Here is a 19014-nt window from a genome sequence, read left to right on the forward strand (position 1 = left end):
GCTGCACGCAATGTTGATGGTGAACAGATCAAAACACTGACAGAATCCATGGATGGCAGGCTTTTGAGTGTCCTTGCAAAGAAAGGTGGCTATATTGGTCGCTGATTTGTTTTTGTTTTGTTTTTGAATGTCAGAAATGTATATTTGTGAATGTGGAGATGTTATATTGGTTTCACTGGTAAAAATAAATAATTGAAATGGGTATATATTTGTTTTTTGTTAAGTTGCCTAATAATTATGCACAGTAATAGTCACCTGCACACACAGATATCCCCCTAAAATAGCTAAAACTAAAAACGACTTCCAAAAACATTCAGCTTTGATATTAATGAGTTTTTTGGGTTCATTGAGAACATGGTTGTTGTTCAATAATAAAATTATTCCTCAAAAATACAACTTGCCTAATAATTCTGCACTCCCTATAATTGTTGGAGTCCTCTCTGGGGTTTTTTTTTTTTTTTTTTACTATTGTAGGGTCTTTACAATATAAAATGCCTTAAGGCAACTGTTATTGTGATTTGGAGCCATATAAATAAAACAAAATTGAATTAAAGTTCAACCAGTTAATTTCTCCAGTCGACTCCCCTCAGGTAGAGGATATCTGGGTCCTCTGGGCTTCTGAACCCAATAGTTAAACCTGAGAGCATTTCAGTTTGAGGTCAAGTAGGTCTTTGAAAGCATCCATGTGTGAAGAACTGGGAGGGAAAGTTCTGGATGGTATCAGTCCAGGCAAACAGAAGCTAATCACATCTGAGAGTGAAGAGGATAAATCCTCATAATTGTTATCGTCCAGTGAAGGTTGTTCAGCTGAAACCAGGTGATAGTGGCTGAGTGTGACAAACTGTGCAGCTCAGTTCTGGGTTCAATGGTGCTGTAGATGGGAGCAGCCACTACTCCTTTGGGATTGTTGTCATAGTAATAGGGGGCGGGCAGCATCCTGCTTGCACCATTAGATCTGGGCGTGGCTCCATCTGAAGAGGTGGGACCTAGCATGTGTTTGGGCTCGTTGAGCACAGTGTGCTGTGAAGCAGCTGTTTTGACTTCTCTGGTTTCTTCAGCTCTACCTCCTAAACTCCGGGACGATGTTCATCATGCTGAACTCCAACATGATCTGCTTGGTAAGCAGAAATTCATGGATGTAGTCAGTTGTTTCTGGCTCTGTTCAGCAGATCCAGGACTCCAGCAGTCTTATAGGGGATGTTGCAATCTGCTGGCCTGCTTGTTTGTAACAGTCAGTGTTTTCGCCACCATATTGTCATTGGGATGTGTCTGGGATGAGCTGCGACCGAGGCACACTCTTCATTTTTGCTCTAACTCTCTGCAGGCCACGGCTATCACCTTGGCATTGTACAGTCAGATCATCCTCCATAAATCAGTCACCGTGGAGCTGTTGGGCCGCTGACAGATGATGTACTTGCGGTCTTCTGTCGCCCCCTTGATGAGGCTGGCATTGATGTAATCAGAATCAGAGTCTGTGATCAGCAGAGGCAGCTCCACCTGAGACTGTGGACGGATGTCCTTGTACCTGTTTTTTAATATGTTTTCCAAGAGTCAGAGACATCTCTCAAGATTGATTCAAGAGATCTTCTTCCACTTTCTACAAAAAAATCTTTGCAAAAACACTAAATGAGGAGAAAAGGAAAATTAGTTATCTGCAGATATTTTCTGGCACCTGCAAATGAGTTTCACAGTTGTTAACTGACGATACTTAAAGTACTAAAAAAATCATTTTTCTCACAAGGAGGCTATTGTCATTATTTTGCTTCATGTAAAATCAGAAATTGTGGCATTAACTGGCAGAGTGGCTTTTGTAACTTTAAAGAAAATAATCCCAATCCTCTTAAGTGGCCTTGTTGCCTTGGGGCTAAATAACTGCTCAGCTCAGCGCTCCCGTGGTCGGGACTGGAAATCACACACTAATGGCAGCTGGCTTCCTCCCCAGATTGAAGTGACAGCAGTGATAACTGTAACTCACTCAGTCTTCCCTGTGCTCTCATTCATCATTCTGCACCATGTTCTTCTAAAGGTTGCACATCTATCCGTCTCAATGGGGCTGCAGCTGTCGTTCAAGACGATGAGCTGAGGTCTTTGTCACCAGGGTGAGAACCTAACCTTCACATCCACCGGCTGCAGCATCGTGTCTTAGTTTTAGTTTACTGATCCCATTCTGATATATTTATAAAGTAAAACATGTCAGAAATTGTATATGACAGGTCGGGCGTCTTCTCGGCCTTCTGTGGAAATGTGGATAACCAAGCAAACTTAATTTCTGCCAAGTTTATTTCCTCCTTTAAAAGTAAGAATGTGACCTCATTTTTAGATTGAAAGGGCTTATTAGAGTGGCTCAGAAATTTTTTTTTTTTACAATTATCATCTTAGATTTGATGTTTAGATTTAATAGAGCAGTTCTATGCATTCATGTAATTATTGTTCAATCAAATCACCACGTTTTCAAAATAAAAGTCTAATTACATTTATGGCATTAGGGCTGCTGCTAGTTGGTAAGAGTGAAAAAGAGCTACTAAGTGTATTTAGTGTATTTGTAGCGGGGAAAGAAAGCCAGCACAAATGGCAACTCTGTACCTTTATAGACTTATCAATATCACAACTTTAGCATTAAGACACAGGAGAATCTGCTGGGTTATAACCAATCATTTCATTAATTTGTACCTAGAGGTCTGAGGGATCTTGCACGATAATTATGCTATTTTCGGGTAGTAATTTTGTACCTGTTGATTTCTAATCAGGAACATAACCTGCCGTGAAGCTGTATAGCTTCACTGCATAAGGTTATCATGGCGATATAACCTGGTAAGAAGTGAACCACCTTTGTAGTACAGAAAGCCCTTGATTAACCCTGAAGTTACCTGGATAAGATGATATAAAAGCTTCAAGCTTCATGGTGTGGATATCAGAGCCAAAGAAAGAGAGCCAAGGGAAATACCTTTAAAGCAAACAAAAACATTCATCCATTTTCTTCCACTTATCCCCTTTCTGGGTTGCGGAAGTTTGAAGCCTATCACAGCATCATGGAAGGAGAGGTTGGGTACACCATTGAAAGGTCAACACTCTGATACAGGGCCAACACAGAAAGACAGACAACTATTCATGCTCACATTCACAACTACAACCAATTTACAGCCACCAGTCAATCTAACATGTTTTTCTTTAGACTGTGGAAGGAAGATAGAGAACTCGGAGAAAACACAGGGGAGAACACGCAAACTCCACAGAGTAGATCTGAACCCAGGCTACGATTCAAAGTTTAAAATTTTATAGTATATTTAAAAGTTACATGGGAAGAATTTACATCATAATTAGACGTTCTATGGTTGGATCAAAAAAAATAAATGAAATGGTAGCAAGCTAAAAGACCATGATTGTACAATAATACATAATCTATCTTGACAATTAAATGCACTTTAGTTGTGGTATTCAAGTTTCTTTTTCATGCCCTTTTCTTAATGATCTAGCTGTTGCAGCAGAAATTGTCAGTTTTATGTCGTGTGCAACAATAAAGATGTCAAGTAAAAACCACCACTATAGCCAGAGCACATGCAGGGTCATTTAGCTTATCTATATCTACATATACTCTAACTCCAGAATGAATGGGGTATTATAATAATAATGGATTGGATTTATATAGCACTGCTTTTCAAGGCACCCAAAGCACTTTACAATGCCACTATTCACTCACTCTCACACTGGTGGAGGCAAGCTACAGTTGTCCAACACCAGTAGGGTAAAGTGTCTTGCCCAAGGACACAACGACCAGGACAGAGAGCCCAGGGATCGAACCGGCAACCTTTCGGTTACAGATGCGCTTCCCAACCCCCTGAGTCACAGTCGCCCTGCATAGCTGCAGCTCTAAACAATAAAGATCCTGGGGTAATATTGTTTCTTCTTGCAGTTTTCATTATTTTATATCATTTTATATCATAATTGTATATTTTTATGATGGGTAGAGACAAAAGATATAGTTCCTTTAGTAAAACACCTTTCATAAGTGTTAGGGGTATCACAGCACTTTGAGTCACTTTAGAACATTCACCATTTTCATTTCACACATCAAACCAGCAGAATTTTCAACTTCTGCAACCTACTATTTCTTATGCAGATGGGAGTTTGTGCTTTAGTTTAATTTCATTCCCATCATCTGTCATACTTACTGTTTGGAAATGGCTGCCCTCAAGGGAGTATGTCCTGTTGTAAAACCTTAACAGATCAATCACCATGCAGGAAAAAAAGAAAATTAGCATTCATACATTTCTATTCTGACTTGTGATCAATACTATGTTTGCAAAAACTATATCCAAAGTTGGGCTTTTCTTTGTAAAATCAGGTGTAAATGATTATTTTAGCTGTCTAGCTTCTGTCATACAAGTGCCTTTTGGGTGCTTTACAACTAATGTCCATACAATGGCGTTAATAGGAAGAGAACAGGCTCTCCATACAAGAGCTCTGCCAGCTCTCATAAACGCTGATTAAAGTTTTGACCATTTTGACCCTCTGCTCTTCATATCTTTATTTCAAATTAAGAGCTCACTGTTATTCAAGATGATTTTATCTAAAATTGACAAATCAATCTACTAAATGTGCTTCACGAGCCAAACAACCTAAATGTGACCAAGCAGGATAATTGGAGGTAAAAATGGAAAATTGAATTACAAAAGCAGATAAAATCAATTTTTTAAAAGCTGCTTGTATGGCGAACAAGCATCACAGTCTCTACAGTTTGACCTGGAGCTTCATAAAATGCAAGTAAATTGATGATTTACTTGCATTTTAGTTTGATTTCACGGTCAGACTAGCAGGGTTCTGATTGCTTATGACAGAGATTAAAGGCCATCGTGTTGAAGAGACTTGTAGCTTCTCTCTAAATGATAAAAGGCTTCTATGTTTGCTGTCCTAAACACTCTGGCCTGATCAATGTTTACCGTGTTTAAGCTTCACAGAAGATTAGATTACGATGAGAAATGGAGCCTCGTGACTTAACTGTTTAGAGCAGCTGAGATGTTTTGAGTGGCTAATGAAGACGTTTGCTTTTTATCTGAGTGCTTGGTGATTCCTTATTCATTCATATGCTTGGATATGAACTGGTGGGTCAGCCTTTATCATAACACGGCTGTGTTAGCTCGGTGTGGATTCAAACCTAGGCCTCTGCGATGCCTGTAATGCTCTGAAATACCATTTCTCCTAATTTCTTTTTGCAAACATAGATGCCTCCTAATATCACAACTTAAAATTTAGGAATAAAACAGCATCGATTTGAACCTTTTTTGTTGAAGAACATCTATCTATATCTATTTGGTCCCCTAAAAGGTATACATAGTTATTTGATTTCCAGTATGAATCCTTGGTGGGGTACATTTGTGTGCATTGTACCTATAGGGATAAAAATTTACCTTTTTTGTCTAAGAGCATGCAAACCTACAGCGAGTGTGCATAAATGGCTCAAAACGTGAGTGAGGGAGCCCTGGGGCTCTTTCTGTTTTTAGAGCAGGACAGCCCGGAGTCTCAACAGAGTTCCTGGGAAATGTGAGAGGATGGATGCCAGAGTAAGACTCTGATGTCTGATGGGGATTAATTAGCAATATGCTTCCTTTTCAGGTGCACATGACACACTAGCCTAGAGTTTTTTTTTTTCTGTTTAGCTTCATTTGACATATTTCAGTGTGTATATTACGTTCAATTAAATAACGCAGAACAAAAAAGAAAAAAAATCTGATGTGATAATGAGATGGATTTCCCTCAGTGATTGAAACTATTCTTTTGGCATTATCAAAGCATCACAATCACAGTAGTAAGTGTGCTCCTCTGTGGATTTCTAACTAAAGAGAGATATTCATGTTTAATTCATCTGTAGCTTAGTTAATTTGGCACAAGTGACTTAATTTTTTTCTCCTGTACATGGTTGGCTCCCCTCAGTGAGCTTGACAGTTGCTCGGAGACAAAGACCTTACCAGCAGAAACTCAGCGGCTTTGTAGTTTGAACATGAAAGTGTACTCGTAAGCCTTTGGAAAACGGGCCGAGGCATCTCGACTCCTCATATCTCACTGGGCATACATACATAAGTCACCAGCATTCATTAAGAAGGCTGTTGCCCGTCAGCCCGCTGGTCCTGTGATTCAAAGCAGCAACACCCACAATCTGACCTCCTGCTGTTTATAAAAGAGAGCATGAATAGTTCAACAAGTGTCTAAGTTATGTATTGTAAGTTCATTCTTTTCACTGAAAGTGATTCTCAAGACTAAGATCATCTCCTCTATGCGATGACATGAGGTAACCTTTTTTTTCCCAGTTTGACTACTTCAGCACAAATGCAGCTCTAATATATGCATTCACATGGTGAAAAACAAGGAATGTTTTGAAAGTGACATGTGATCAGAGAGTGACTAAGCTACCCCTTGCCTGAGGGGTTGTACCAACCACATCCAACAGTGGTAGCATTGCACATTTCTGTGTTGCATCTTCAATTTAACCTCTCTGAAACACCAGAACAAGCATAAATGTGGGCAACAACGTTGGCCACTTACATGGGTTACGTCACTGGCTCTACAAAGATTCTAAAGTCTAAATCAGGCCTTGATTTGAAAGAGGTTCACAAAAATCAGTGATCAGCCTGTGTCATTACAATAATCTTCATTTGCGAGTATGAGGGCTAACAAGGTGTGCACCTCCTAGGTAACCAAATATAGTGCAATAAAGTCAACAAGGTCAGTGATGAAGGTTTATCGGGGCACTGGAGTAAATTAGAAGCTTACTTACATCTTTCCCCCTCATTGATTAATTCTTTAAGGATCTCCAGTTTGTTTTGTTTAACAATTGTTAACAATTTGTTTTGTTTCAATTACTTTTTACTCTGGGTTTCACTTACTGCTTAATTTGCCTTAGAGACTAAAGGGTTTTGTAAAATATTCAGGTTACAATACTTGAGCCCCTACATAAAACACTTTAGCTGCACATTGAAAGGTGATTAGGTGCATAACTACAATCAATGCCTGTTATGAGGGTATAACAAGGTTTAATTATTGCAAAAGACACCATCTGTGTATCTGTGGCCTCCAGTGCACGAACATGCTGGGTTCCTGTCGAGTCATTTCCTATTTTACTTTATTATTGTTGGCATCTTGTCAGTTTTACTTCCTTGTCTGGAAGTAAAACCGACAACATGTCTAGTCAGGAATCAAACCCAGGACTTTGTTACTGCAAGGTGACAGTGTCAAGCACTACACCACTCTAGTTCAGGCTCATCTGTGTCATCCTCCACACCTCTTTCAAATTAATCATTAGTCTCCGTAGTGTATATACTGTAAACCTCCTGCGCTTAACAGATTGTCTCACCTCCTCTCCAAAGGGGGGTTTGATGTTAAGAGGCATCTGTGCAAGAACATTAGAAGAAATGTACAGAGCAGAGACCATAAATGACAGTTTATATCACTGAAATTCAGACACTTATGACAACAAGAACCAGGTGAAACAACAATAAGCAAGCTTAAGTCAGAAAGGACAACACAACAACAGGCATGACAGCAGTTCTTCCAAGAGGAAAGTCTTTGAGTGTGCTGGTCAGTGCAGGTTATACAGCCTTAACTAAGTGCAACCACAAGGCAGAAGGCATTGCTGAAAACACCAGCCAACAGCTCAGCGGCTCAGCATGCTTCTCCTGGCTTTGGATCACCTGTATACATGGAGAGCCCAAAGTGTGTGGTACAACCAGTCTGCAGGACACTTCTGGCTGCGCTTTTGTTGGTCCATGAGCCAGCTGCTGAGAAGATAAGTTAATATAAGTAAAGTGAAATAAAATGTTGAAAACAATGATGCCACTGTAAGGGTGGCTGTAGCTCAGGTGGTGGGGCTCGCCCGCTTATCACGCCATTAGTATTTGACCCACAGTCAAGCTATCTTCTGTTGGGTTTTTTGAAGACTGCACAGAAGCTCATCCAGAGTCAAATACGTATGCAAACAGACACAGTTATGGCAGCTTAAAACAAGCGGAGACCTCAAAAAAACAAAGGGATGCCATATTGCCACAGTTCAGAATTTTGTTTTCCTCTGGGATGTCCAGAAATAAATAGCCTTTACATTTGTACTTGTATGAAAACAGGATTAAAACCAACTTGGACTGTCCAGAAATTCCTGAAATATGACAATTTCTGTATTCAATGGATATCTGTCTGATCATATCCTGTACAGCAATTAACTCACAAATGTGCCCCGACTTCAACAAAACACAAAGAGAGAGAAAGCCTGACTGGATAAACACATAAATAGCTTTTTGTCATTTTAATGTCATGTCACAGCAACAAAGCATTTCAAACATGCTGGACTGAAAATTTTTATACAAGAAAGCCAAAGCTGCAAGAAGAGGAAAATGGCTAAATCAGATTGATTGATGTATATTGTTATATAACTGTATACAGAATTTTCTCTTCATTATTATTACATTTTAAAGTCACGAAAACTTTTTTTATTGGGCCTTGAGAAAATCAGAGACAATATATTGTACTAAAAGTACAAAAAGAAATCATGAAAGTAACACACACACCCCACGTACTAAAGTGAACCAAACAATCACAGCCTCTCCAAAGAACAGCTGTGAACTCATGAACCTTTCCAAAGTCATTCCAACTAATTTCTCACCGTGAAATCGCAGAATTGCAGCAGATCAGGGTTGTTTGGGGGGTTTTGATATTATGAAACAGATTCTCGCATGTCAGGTGAATTTCAAGGCCTGACTTCACCTCGCCTAATCAGAATCCTGGCTTTTGTTCAGAGAGGATCACATTCACTTATCAGCTCCTCTAATGTGACCACCAGAGACCAGCCATGGGCAGATCACCCAGAGACAGCGTGTGATTACACCATCAATGAGCTATTCAACAGCCATTATTTTATTGTCATAAGGAATGAGAGGACGTGGTTCCGGGGAGAAATCAAAAGAGCGTGAGGCTGTCCTCAAGAAGAGACCTGCTGCAGGGAGGAAACTGATGACTGAGGAAGCACCACACCACTTTTGTCTGTAACAAGGACTGTTTACCTGCTCCGGGAAGAGACAGGATACTTAATATATAGTCACACACACAGAGAGATGCTCACAGAGAGAGAGACGAGGGGAAACTACCCACACACTAATACAGCAGCCTCTAATGGACAAATGGATGCACCAAAGCACTGGAAAAACACTCCCATTAAGAGTGTCTGAAGATGGATTGATGCTCTCTGACATCTCTTTCCCCAGCAGCGTGGCACAGAAGTCTTCCCAAGAGCAAACATTACATACAAGATTAAAAAATTCAGGAGATTGATGGTGAGGGAGCTTCCCCGCCAGGAAGATATCTGAAAAGCCATTTCAAGCAAATACAGAACACTATTAAGTCTTGGTCTGAGGAAATATTTAAAAGATTGAAAAGATTTTGATGATAATACATGTTTGCCTTTGCAGAACAAACATGCAATGCTTAGAACAATGAAAAAACCAAGAGCTCTATCTCAGACTCTGTAGAGTCTTCGTGATTATGTTAAAGGTTAAAGTTCATGACTGTACACCTTTAAAAAAAAAAGACTGAACATGTATGGCTTGTTGAGAGCTGCTTCTCTCTTTGTACATGGCAGCACAGCTTACTGGAGGTAGGGAAGTTGAATCTGAACAAACAACAATGTCCTTTGGACAGAGAAGCCAGATTGGAGATGTTTGACCATCATGTGTAGCGCCACATTTGGCAAAAACCAAACACAGTACATCAGCAACACCTCTTACCAACATTCAGTTCAATAAGGAGACGTCATTTTAAAAAAACTGAACATGACACTTTGAGATAGAGAAATTAATTTAAGTATTTGGCAACTAAATCCAACAACCTATCGCGGCAAAACAGAATCCCATTAGGGATGGGCTTTGGGATAGGAACGACGCTCGTCCTGGTCACGATGAAGACTGAAGCTTGGATGGAGCTCTGAGTGACTCGAGTGAGGTGGAGATGGGGAGGAGGTCAGTTGCATGAATGAGGTTCTGAAAGGGAGAATGACGGAGATCGCTGAGATTTAAACCATGCAGACTGGAGGCTGATTGCCTCAAAGATGGCAGGGAAGAAGATGATTGGGCCAGTGTAATGATGTTAATATTGAGTGTGACAGCAGGGGAAAGTTATAGCAACGTGGTGAAAAGACAGCTCAACACTAAGGAAAGGAGGCAAATGAGGGACCTTCCTTATTGAGCTTGAGCATAACTTTAATTACAGGGTGGACAAATGATTTAGGCTTGTTTTGCAGGCACAGGACCTGGGCACCTTATGCTCTCTGAGTCGACCATGAAGTATTCTAGAGTCAAATGTCATCTGTCTGACAGCTAAAGCTTGGCCCAAAATGGGTCATTCAACAGGACAATGAGTCAATCAGCCTCCACTCTGCATGGTTTAAGCACAGCAGCAAATGTGAACAAGAACAAGAGTCAAGGTGCTAAAATGGCTGATTCAAAGTCCGAAGCTCAACCCGAATGAACCGCTGAATGAAATTTAAGACACCTGTGCATAAATGAATGCCTGCAAACCTCACTGAACTGAAATGTAAAAAAGACCAGGCCAAAAAGAACCCAAAATGCAAACTATGTATTACATACCCTATTGAGGAAAACAAGGGGAATCTCAGAAGCACGAGAAAACACTGGAAGGGCTAGATATAGAGCTAGAACAGAAGCCACATCTCAAAATCCCAGTAATAATTATTATCATAGTTTCTTTTTTTCCACAACTTCCTACCGGGATGTCCAGTGATAAAATAAAATTCAGCAAAGGGCTGTTGAAGCTGTTATTTCAGTGTACAATTTTGCCAGAATGAGATTTGTGTTTTAAGAAAGTGTAGAAATTGTAAACTGCATCTAAGAATTTTCTTACCCATAATGCCATAAAGCATAACCCTCATACTGCTATTGATTTTGATCTGAGGGACCTCTTTGAGTCTCATCGACTCCTCGGTATAAATTGCACAGTGAAATGCGTTCTTTCCTCGTGAGGTGCCTTTCAACGAGACAGATATTAGACATGTATCATCAAACGTAATGGAGTGAAGCCAGTGAACTTATAGACAGGACTGATTGCGCTGGAGCAGTGAGACGGACCTCCTCTTCACAAATCCTCTCTTTTGCCTTAAACTAATTATTCTCCACTACGGGGAATGGAAGGAGGGGGTGATATGCTATCATCTTTGAATGTTCCCGCTGCAATTTGGATACACCCAGCCATTATGTTCGTAAGACATAAGATGTGATTAAAAGTGTCTCTCTGCGTGTGCGAAAGAGTGAAGGAGCTTGGGAAAAAGATTTATTACCTTGCAAGAGTCTCAAAGACAAGCAAGTAAGTTAATCAGAGTGAAATGAGATGACCTTTAATATCATAGTGAATCTGCACTGGAATTCCCCAGAGTCACTCTGATAGTGTTTGTCATGTTTTGCAGCCCAGCAGCAGAGAGTCCGCCTTCAGGAGAACGAGTTTGATAGTCGATAAAAGCAGCGAGAAGATGAGATCTCGTCCTTTCAGATAATATCTGTTAAAGCTAAAGGAGGCAATTTGTCACCCAGTGCTGCAGCCTTTGTTTATGCCTTTTTCTTTTTCCAAAGTGTCATCTAATAGACTGTTTTTTCCCCTGAAGATTATGTTTCAAACTCAGCAGGGACTGACTGACATAATGCAGTCGAGCAAAGCTGTGTTTACCAGCAACACGAACAAATCTCAATCCTTTTGAATCCTTTATTGAATCTCTTGGTGCAGCTTTCTGTATGTTGCCGGTGTTAGTGGCACAAAACAGATGAAGTGTTATATGAGTTACAGCTTCACGCATATACCCCAAAAAAATAGTTTCACAACTGCGATTTCATTCCAGTTCTTATACGTGATTAAGTAAAAAAAAAAAAAAAAAAAACTGTGACAGTGAGCTCATCGTTAGCGGTCCACTTCTGCTACAGGACAGGTGTCATAAAGAACCAACATTTGAGGACTCAAAGTGTAGATGGGGATCTGTACGCAAGTTTACCAGATTTATTACAGACTCAGGCAGGTCGATCCAGAGGTATGGAGGGTAGAGAGTGGACAGGCGAATGGCAAGCAAGGTTTTCCTTCCAGAGTGAGAGCAGTTTCCAAAATCACAGATATCCAAACCTGAGTCAATGTTATCAACACACCGAGGTCAATGGATAAGGAGATGAGAGCACTAGGTAAGAGCACTGTTCCACAACCAAACATGAGTCATTTATCAGTGCTGGCAAAGAGTGGAGGAACAGACCTCCCCTTACACACAGTCTAGTTGGGAAACAGGTGATGGTGAAGCTTGCCACAAATGCCCACATGCAGGAGGCAGAGGAAGGAGACTTTTGGACCACAGCAATCAGTCATTAATAGGGGCTGCACGGTGTGCCGAATTTCAAGATGCAGACATAACAAAAGGATCTGTTCATTATTTTGGATTTTGGTTCCTTCCTTTAAAAGCAGTTTGAATCCATTTCCAGGAGAGAATTAGCTTAGAAACAGACTGTCTTACTCCATTAAATTTACCAACACTGCTAGCATTCACTTTATCAACTCAAAGCTACACAAATTACGTAAAATGGATAACATTTTTAGACTGACTAACATGGTGTAAATATTTCCTAACACATTATCCATCTGTCTACTCGTGTGCTGCATCTCAGCTGGATGCCGGGCCATTACACCGCAGAGAGAAGATTCAGCCTGGCTTATTGATATCTTTGGTTCAAAGCAGGCTGCTCGTGTATCTTTTACTAGACTAGTACAGCATTACTTCAGGTGAATTATACTTCAAATAGGAGGCATGTTTGTTTCTCTGAAATAAGTTGCTTTGCATAAATTAGCTTTACAATCCACTCTCCAGCAGTAAGCGGTGTGTTGTTTTTGTTGTTGTTTTCTGATTGGCTGGCTCCAAAAGAAGAGGTTTGAATGGTGACTGTGTGGGGCTGTTGCTACAGATATGTGAACGAAATCATCACATGAGGACATTACCTCGATATCATAATAAAGAGCCAAGAGTAGAGCCAGAGCCTGACACTGTGGCTCACAAGGATTACTTGAGATGAAACTTTGGATGTTTTTTAATATCAGCATCTACCATGGTAAGAGTACAGTAGGGCTCAAATTCATTTATCTGAATCTGACCCCGGATGCATGTTTGAACTCCACTCATAAATAATTTATACAGCCTGTGCTGTGAAAGAGCAGCTGAACCCAGAAGAGTCTAAATGTCATGGGTGTTAATGAGAGAAACACTTTTGAATAGTTTGAGAAATGTCATGCTGTGGAAGTCAGACTGAGGCCAAGGAGAGTGCATCAGGGTTTGATCACAGCTACAAGATTTGCTAAAGATGGAAAGTTCAGCGTCTGAAAGTGCATCAGTGCGTGGATCAATTTTAAAGTGGAGTCAAAGTAGGATGGATAGTTGTACATTGATTAACTATAAATTCCCACCCACTGCTTCCTTTTTCTGATTTTTCTGAAATCTGACTAAGTCTCTTACGTAATGGAGAAGTTTTGATCCAATTGATTTTGTACTCCAAAACACAATTTTAATACTGTTGTCCGCAGACAAAATTATAAATTATATAAATATATTTGTAAATTCGATGTACAAGCATACTGGGTAACATCATTAATGAGTGCAATCAAAGGAAACAGACAGTGATATTCACACAAACACAGCTCATGTTTGCCTTTCAGTCTCATGTCTAAAATGATAAATTATTGTATTTTCATACGCTAAAATGTAGGATTAGGTATGTGTAATGATAGAGCATTTTGTTTGTGTGGCACATTTTTGAGGATTGTTACATCGTTTAGAAAACATGATAAAATAGCTCACACTCAATAATAAAAAGATACACAAAGTTCACTAATAATGAACATGGAGACAAAACACAGAAAAAAATTCAGAGAAACTGAATAATTTGTCATTTTAAATAAATAAATACATGTATTTATAAATCAGTCTAAAGCAGCAACATTGCAGCAGTGGATGGACATGTATTCATGATTCCAATACCTAAATGATACACTACATTCTTGCCTATAAGTGAGATTTAGTAACATGAAAATCAGCCCCACTTGCCAACACTACAACCCAACCCCACTCTCTCACAGGTTCTCCTGCTACATGGGGGACGGCAGCACATTAGTCCTTTCTGCTGAAGTTTTGTTGAGACTGATGTTCCAGCATGACATGGAAGACAAAACAGGATAATAACTACACAAACTAAACTAAATAACCAGTGTGTGTGAAGAAGCTTTAAGGTTCAAGGTTCTTTATTCATCACATGTATAGTTATACAGGACTGCACCCTCTCCACTGGAGCTCCGTTGATGATAATGGGCTTGTAGTCTCTGTGCTGACTCCTTCTGAAGTCCACCACCAGCTCCTTGGTCTTGCCAACGTTCAGCTGGAGATGGTTGTCCTGGCACCATGGATAGCCGTTCATGGGAATCGAACCCCTGACCTTCCGATCGCCTTCCTACTGAGCTATCCCTGCCCCCTAATTGTGGTTACTGTCACACAAGAGGAAGTTGAATAAAACTGTATGCATTTCTTTAAATACTACATTCTGACACACACACACACAAAAAAAAAACCCCACAGACACACACACGCACACACACAAACACAAACACACACACACGAATTTAAGCAGAGGAGCGAGACTAGTAGAGTCAGTGTTGAGGCAGTAAAAACATAAAAAGCTGAAATGAAATGTTGTCTGCTTTATCAACTAGTTATTTTGTTGCTAGTGTTACATAAATTTTGTTTTCGGTCATCAGCACAGATACAGTAAGTTACCCCGTCACTGCAGGTTAATGGGTTATGTTCTCTAGGCGTGTTTCAACACTGGCTTCATAAATTCATGTTTCTGATACTGTTTAGAGTTTCAGAATCAAACCTCCAAGGAAAAAGGTCTCAGCCATGCTTTAGCTTATTTTGTGATTTTACGAGTCTTAAAACACCACGTAGATAACCACGTGAACAAAGTTTAAAAAAAAAAATTGAATCTTCAGCTGGCCTTTAAAAGCTTTGGGGCGATGTTTTGGTCTTCGGGTTAATGTGAAAGTAATTTAAAAAATGATTTCTGCTATTTGCTAAAATGTGTAAGTGCACATAACAAGTATAACTATAACAGAGATCTCTTCAAAAACACTCTGCAAATGACCTGCGACAATTAATAGCATTATCTACTTGACCCTTGAGCTATAGTGTGTATACATTCTATTGAGGTGGCAGTGGAATTGAACATTTTTAAAAGTATTTTAGGAAACTATGAATGCAAAGAATGTTTCAGGGTCATTAAAATAAAAATCCCAGACGGCAGCTCTGCAGAGAAAACTCAACCTCTGATTAACTGAGGTTGAGTTAAATGAAAAAGTAAAAGCAACAAAATTAAAAAACGAGAATGCCCTTGAGCAAAGTAGAAAAACCCAAACTGGTCCAATGGAGCTGTTCAGTCAGTGTTCAGCAGACTGTGGTTTTATTAGGTAGCATCCTGGTGTGAATTCATTTAACTGTGACTGAGCCTGATTAATGCTAAAACGAGTGCACGCTCAGTCAACTTTCCCTGGAGAAACAAGATAAGACAAACTAAACTTTTTATTTATTGATCCCCGAGGGGGGAAGACACTCACTTAAATAATTGAGATGTCAGCTCACGAAGAAAAGATATAAAGATAGCCAGAAATGAGAATGAAAATATTCGAGGAGGATATAAATATTTTAAAACAAAAAGAATGCATATTACAGTGGTTTCATAGCTTGAATTTATTGATATAATGTCATCCACACTGGGTTCATATGAGGATACAGAGAGACATACTGTAACTCTAGCAGGACTTTCCTTTTTCCTGCTGAGCTTTGCTTTTCTGACATAGACAGAACGCATCATTTAGCCCCGAGGCGCTGACTTTTTGTCTTCACTGCCACTGCCAGCAGGGCCACGGGAACAAGGTTGCATACTGGACAGAAAATGTCCATGTTTCCCAAGTGTTTTTCAAAGCTAGACCACTAAATGGTAGAGCACGTTTTTATGCCTTCACATAACATATACTCATTTGGTGAGGATCACTGATATGGAAACAGTGTAAAGCCATGATTACATAATGAGCCACAGTGCCAAGATGCAGTTATGGAAATTAATTAACAAGGTAGAAAAGTCATTTTTCACCAGATCTAAAACCTGAAATTGTGAAGCATCACATGATATAGACTGCACATAAAAGGTGAACGTACCCACTATGTTTGCTTTTACGGTTAAGGTGATATATTCTTTTATCAGCTGATGCTAGCAATCTTAAGATGATATTTGCCATATAAGTAAAGGTATTTCTGAGGAAACGTCTTAAAAACATCAGCTTTACTGAAGCCCTCTTTGTTTTCATTGTTATGCTGATAATCCACATATATGCAGTTTTTAATGAACACAACATGGTCAGTTGTGTTCACAGTAAATCAGATTATAAGAGGATGATCCATCTGAATGAAGAGCTAAGCTGAGCCTCACACTAGTGATCACAGTTTTAATATATTTACAGTGAACGTATGAGAAAGCCATTTACCTGGTCAGGTAAAATCCAGTCCTGGGGGATTGTTGCCATTTTGCTTTACTGCTAACTCACTCAGATGAGAAAGGTGAGGTCAAGCAAAGGTGGTGCTATAGATGATCTTTCTTTTGGAAGGAAGCACAAGCAGCAGCACCCCATGATCTTCCCTACTAATCTGCTCCTGACCGAGACTGAGGCACAGAATACGTCTCGGATGAAACATTAGTGCAGCTTAATTTCAGGTAAACTGAAGACAAGCCACGTTAATAATGGCCTGCCTGTATTTGTATAGCGCTTTTCTAGTCCCTAAGGACCCCAAAGCACTTTACACAACCAGTCATCCACCCATTCACACACACAATCACACACTGGTGATGGCAAGCTACATTGTAGCCACAGCCACCCTGGGGCACACTGACAGAGGCAAGGCTGCCGGACACTGGCGCCACCGGGCCCTCTGACCACCACCAGTAGGCAACGGATGAAGTGTCTTGTCCAAGGACACAACGACCGAGACTATCCAAGCCAGGGCTCGAACTGGCAACCTTCCGATTACAAGGCGAACTCCCAACTCTTGAGCCACGATAATAGTTGCATTAGATTACTCCAGAGCACAGAAGTCCTGTTCAATGACTCACTTTAGCTGAGATGATGCCAGACAGGCAGCAGCCACCTACAAACAGCTGTGTCAGCAGCATCCTCCTTTCAAAGCATCCGTGCCTCTGATAGCATATCACTTTAAACTTTATGCATTTCAAACAGGTTGGTTATTAATAAAAATCAACCCTTTTACAGTTGTGCTTGAAGGGAAAATAAGCTACAGAGGCCAAAACCACTTTTGTGGCAGCTTGTAAACACGTTTACTTCATTTCAAAGTGAGAGTCTGTGGGGACGAACTCACTTTAGGAGGCAGATTAAAGGCCTTTCAAAGAAGTGCTGTTAGCATTTCCACGTTGGTTTCATTTTTCAGCCCCTGAAGGAAGTCTCTTGGACAGAAATTGAAGACTTTTTTAATAAGACTTAGTTGTCAGTAAATTAAGGACCATTAAATTTTGTTGGTCAGTAATATGAGGCGCGTGTTGCTTGTTACTGTGTGGGATACAGCTGAACAATTAAAATGGGAGGAAAAAGATGGCAGGTAAAAACTGAATTGATTTTGACTTCTGTTGGAAGGGAAACTCATCCATCAGCATCTACAAGTAAAGACCATCTGACTGGAAAATGCCAGTAAGTATAATGTGACTGATAATTTAACTATTAAATGCTAACAACATGATCAGTTACAGCAGTTGCGTTACTTATCCTTGCACTTAAATTTAAAATGCTCACTAAACACTCACATTGTTGCAAACAGAACAGTCCTTTGATTTCATTATTTTATCTCCAAGGCAGAGGGAAAAGAAGTGGCATTTATCTTTTTGTTTGTCCTTTTTTCAGTCAGGCCTTGAAATCTAACAAGTCAGTATAATGTGGGTCAACTATCTCCTTTGATTTGGAGTCATTATGAATGCAACAATCTAGAGATGTGAACCAAAAACCCCACAGTGACAACCTTGCGTCTGTCCTTTTGCTCTGTCTTTGTCTTCTCTGCAGCCAGAAACCAACAGTGGCACCCTAATGTACTGGATTTGCTTTAGAGTCTTATCAGCTCTTCAGTGTTGGGCTGCGTGGGTTTTGATGTTGTGTAAGCTTTTATGTCAGTGAATGGAGGTTTAGAAACACCTCTGCTCTCTGACATCATTCATTTCTTCTTTTCTCCTTGGCCACAAAAGACATTTAATGTTACATAATTTTTCCCTTGCGCAGCAGAAACGCGAGCACATTTTTCTCATGCCTCTACTCAGAACCAAATTAAGGAAATTAAATGGACAATAATTTTAACAATACATATTGACTCAACTGCAGAGTCGCTCACAGCAAGAGCTTGTGCAGTGCTTTTTATTTTTAGTTCCAGGCTAAAGGGATTCAGTGCGGCTCACTGAGTAGTGCAAAGTGCATTGACTGCCAGGGTTAATGGTTTTATACCCCGTTTGTCTAAAAGTAAAGCTGTAGTGCAGTTTAATGTCTTTTAGTGACTGAACCCATATCCGCTTATAAATATCTTACATATTCAGTGTGTCTTCTTGGATGGACAAATAAAATCCAAGGAGAATATCACATGGCCTGATAGATGCTTTATAGATGAAGCAACAAAAATATTAAAAGTAACTGATCAGTCTGCACAAATATGCATACATTCTGTCATTCATAAAGATGTCTTAACATAGGAGTGTCACGGACCCGGCTCTGGAGGACTCGGGGGTCCGTGAGCAGGATGGACTGTTATTATCATTATCATTTTAGTAGTAGTAGTATTGTTGTTGTTGTTATTTGGGGATGTGTGTTTTTCTGCACTATGCTGTGTTGTTCGGTGTTCCACTCATTGCATGTAGA

General features: G+C 40.0%; 1 pseudogene; it reads right to left on the bottom strand.

Annotated features, from left to right (window-relative positions):
- Window positions 1-967: 967 nt before the first annotated feature.
- LOC113028831 (tyrosine-protein phosphatase non-receptor type 18-like) lies at window positions 968-1548 on the bottom strand (annotated as a pseudogene).
- Window positions 1549-19014: the final 17466 nt, after the last annotated feature.

Source organism: Astatotilapia calliptera, chromosome 2 (assembly GCF_964374335.1).
Source record: "Astatotilapia calliptera chromosome 2, fAstCal68.1, whole genome shotgun sequence".
NCBI classification, from domain to species: domain Eukaryota; kingdom Metazoa; phylum Chordata; class Actinopteri; order Cichliformes; family Cichlidae; genus Astatotilapia; species Astatotilapia calliptera.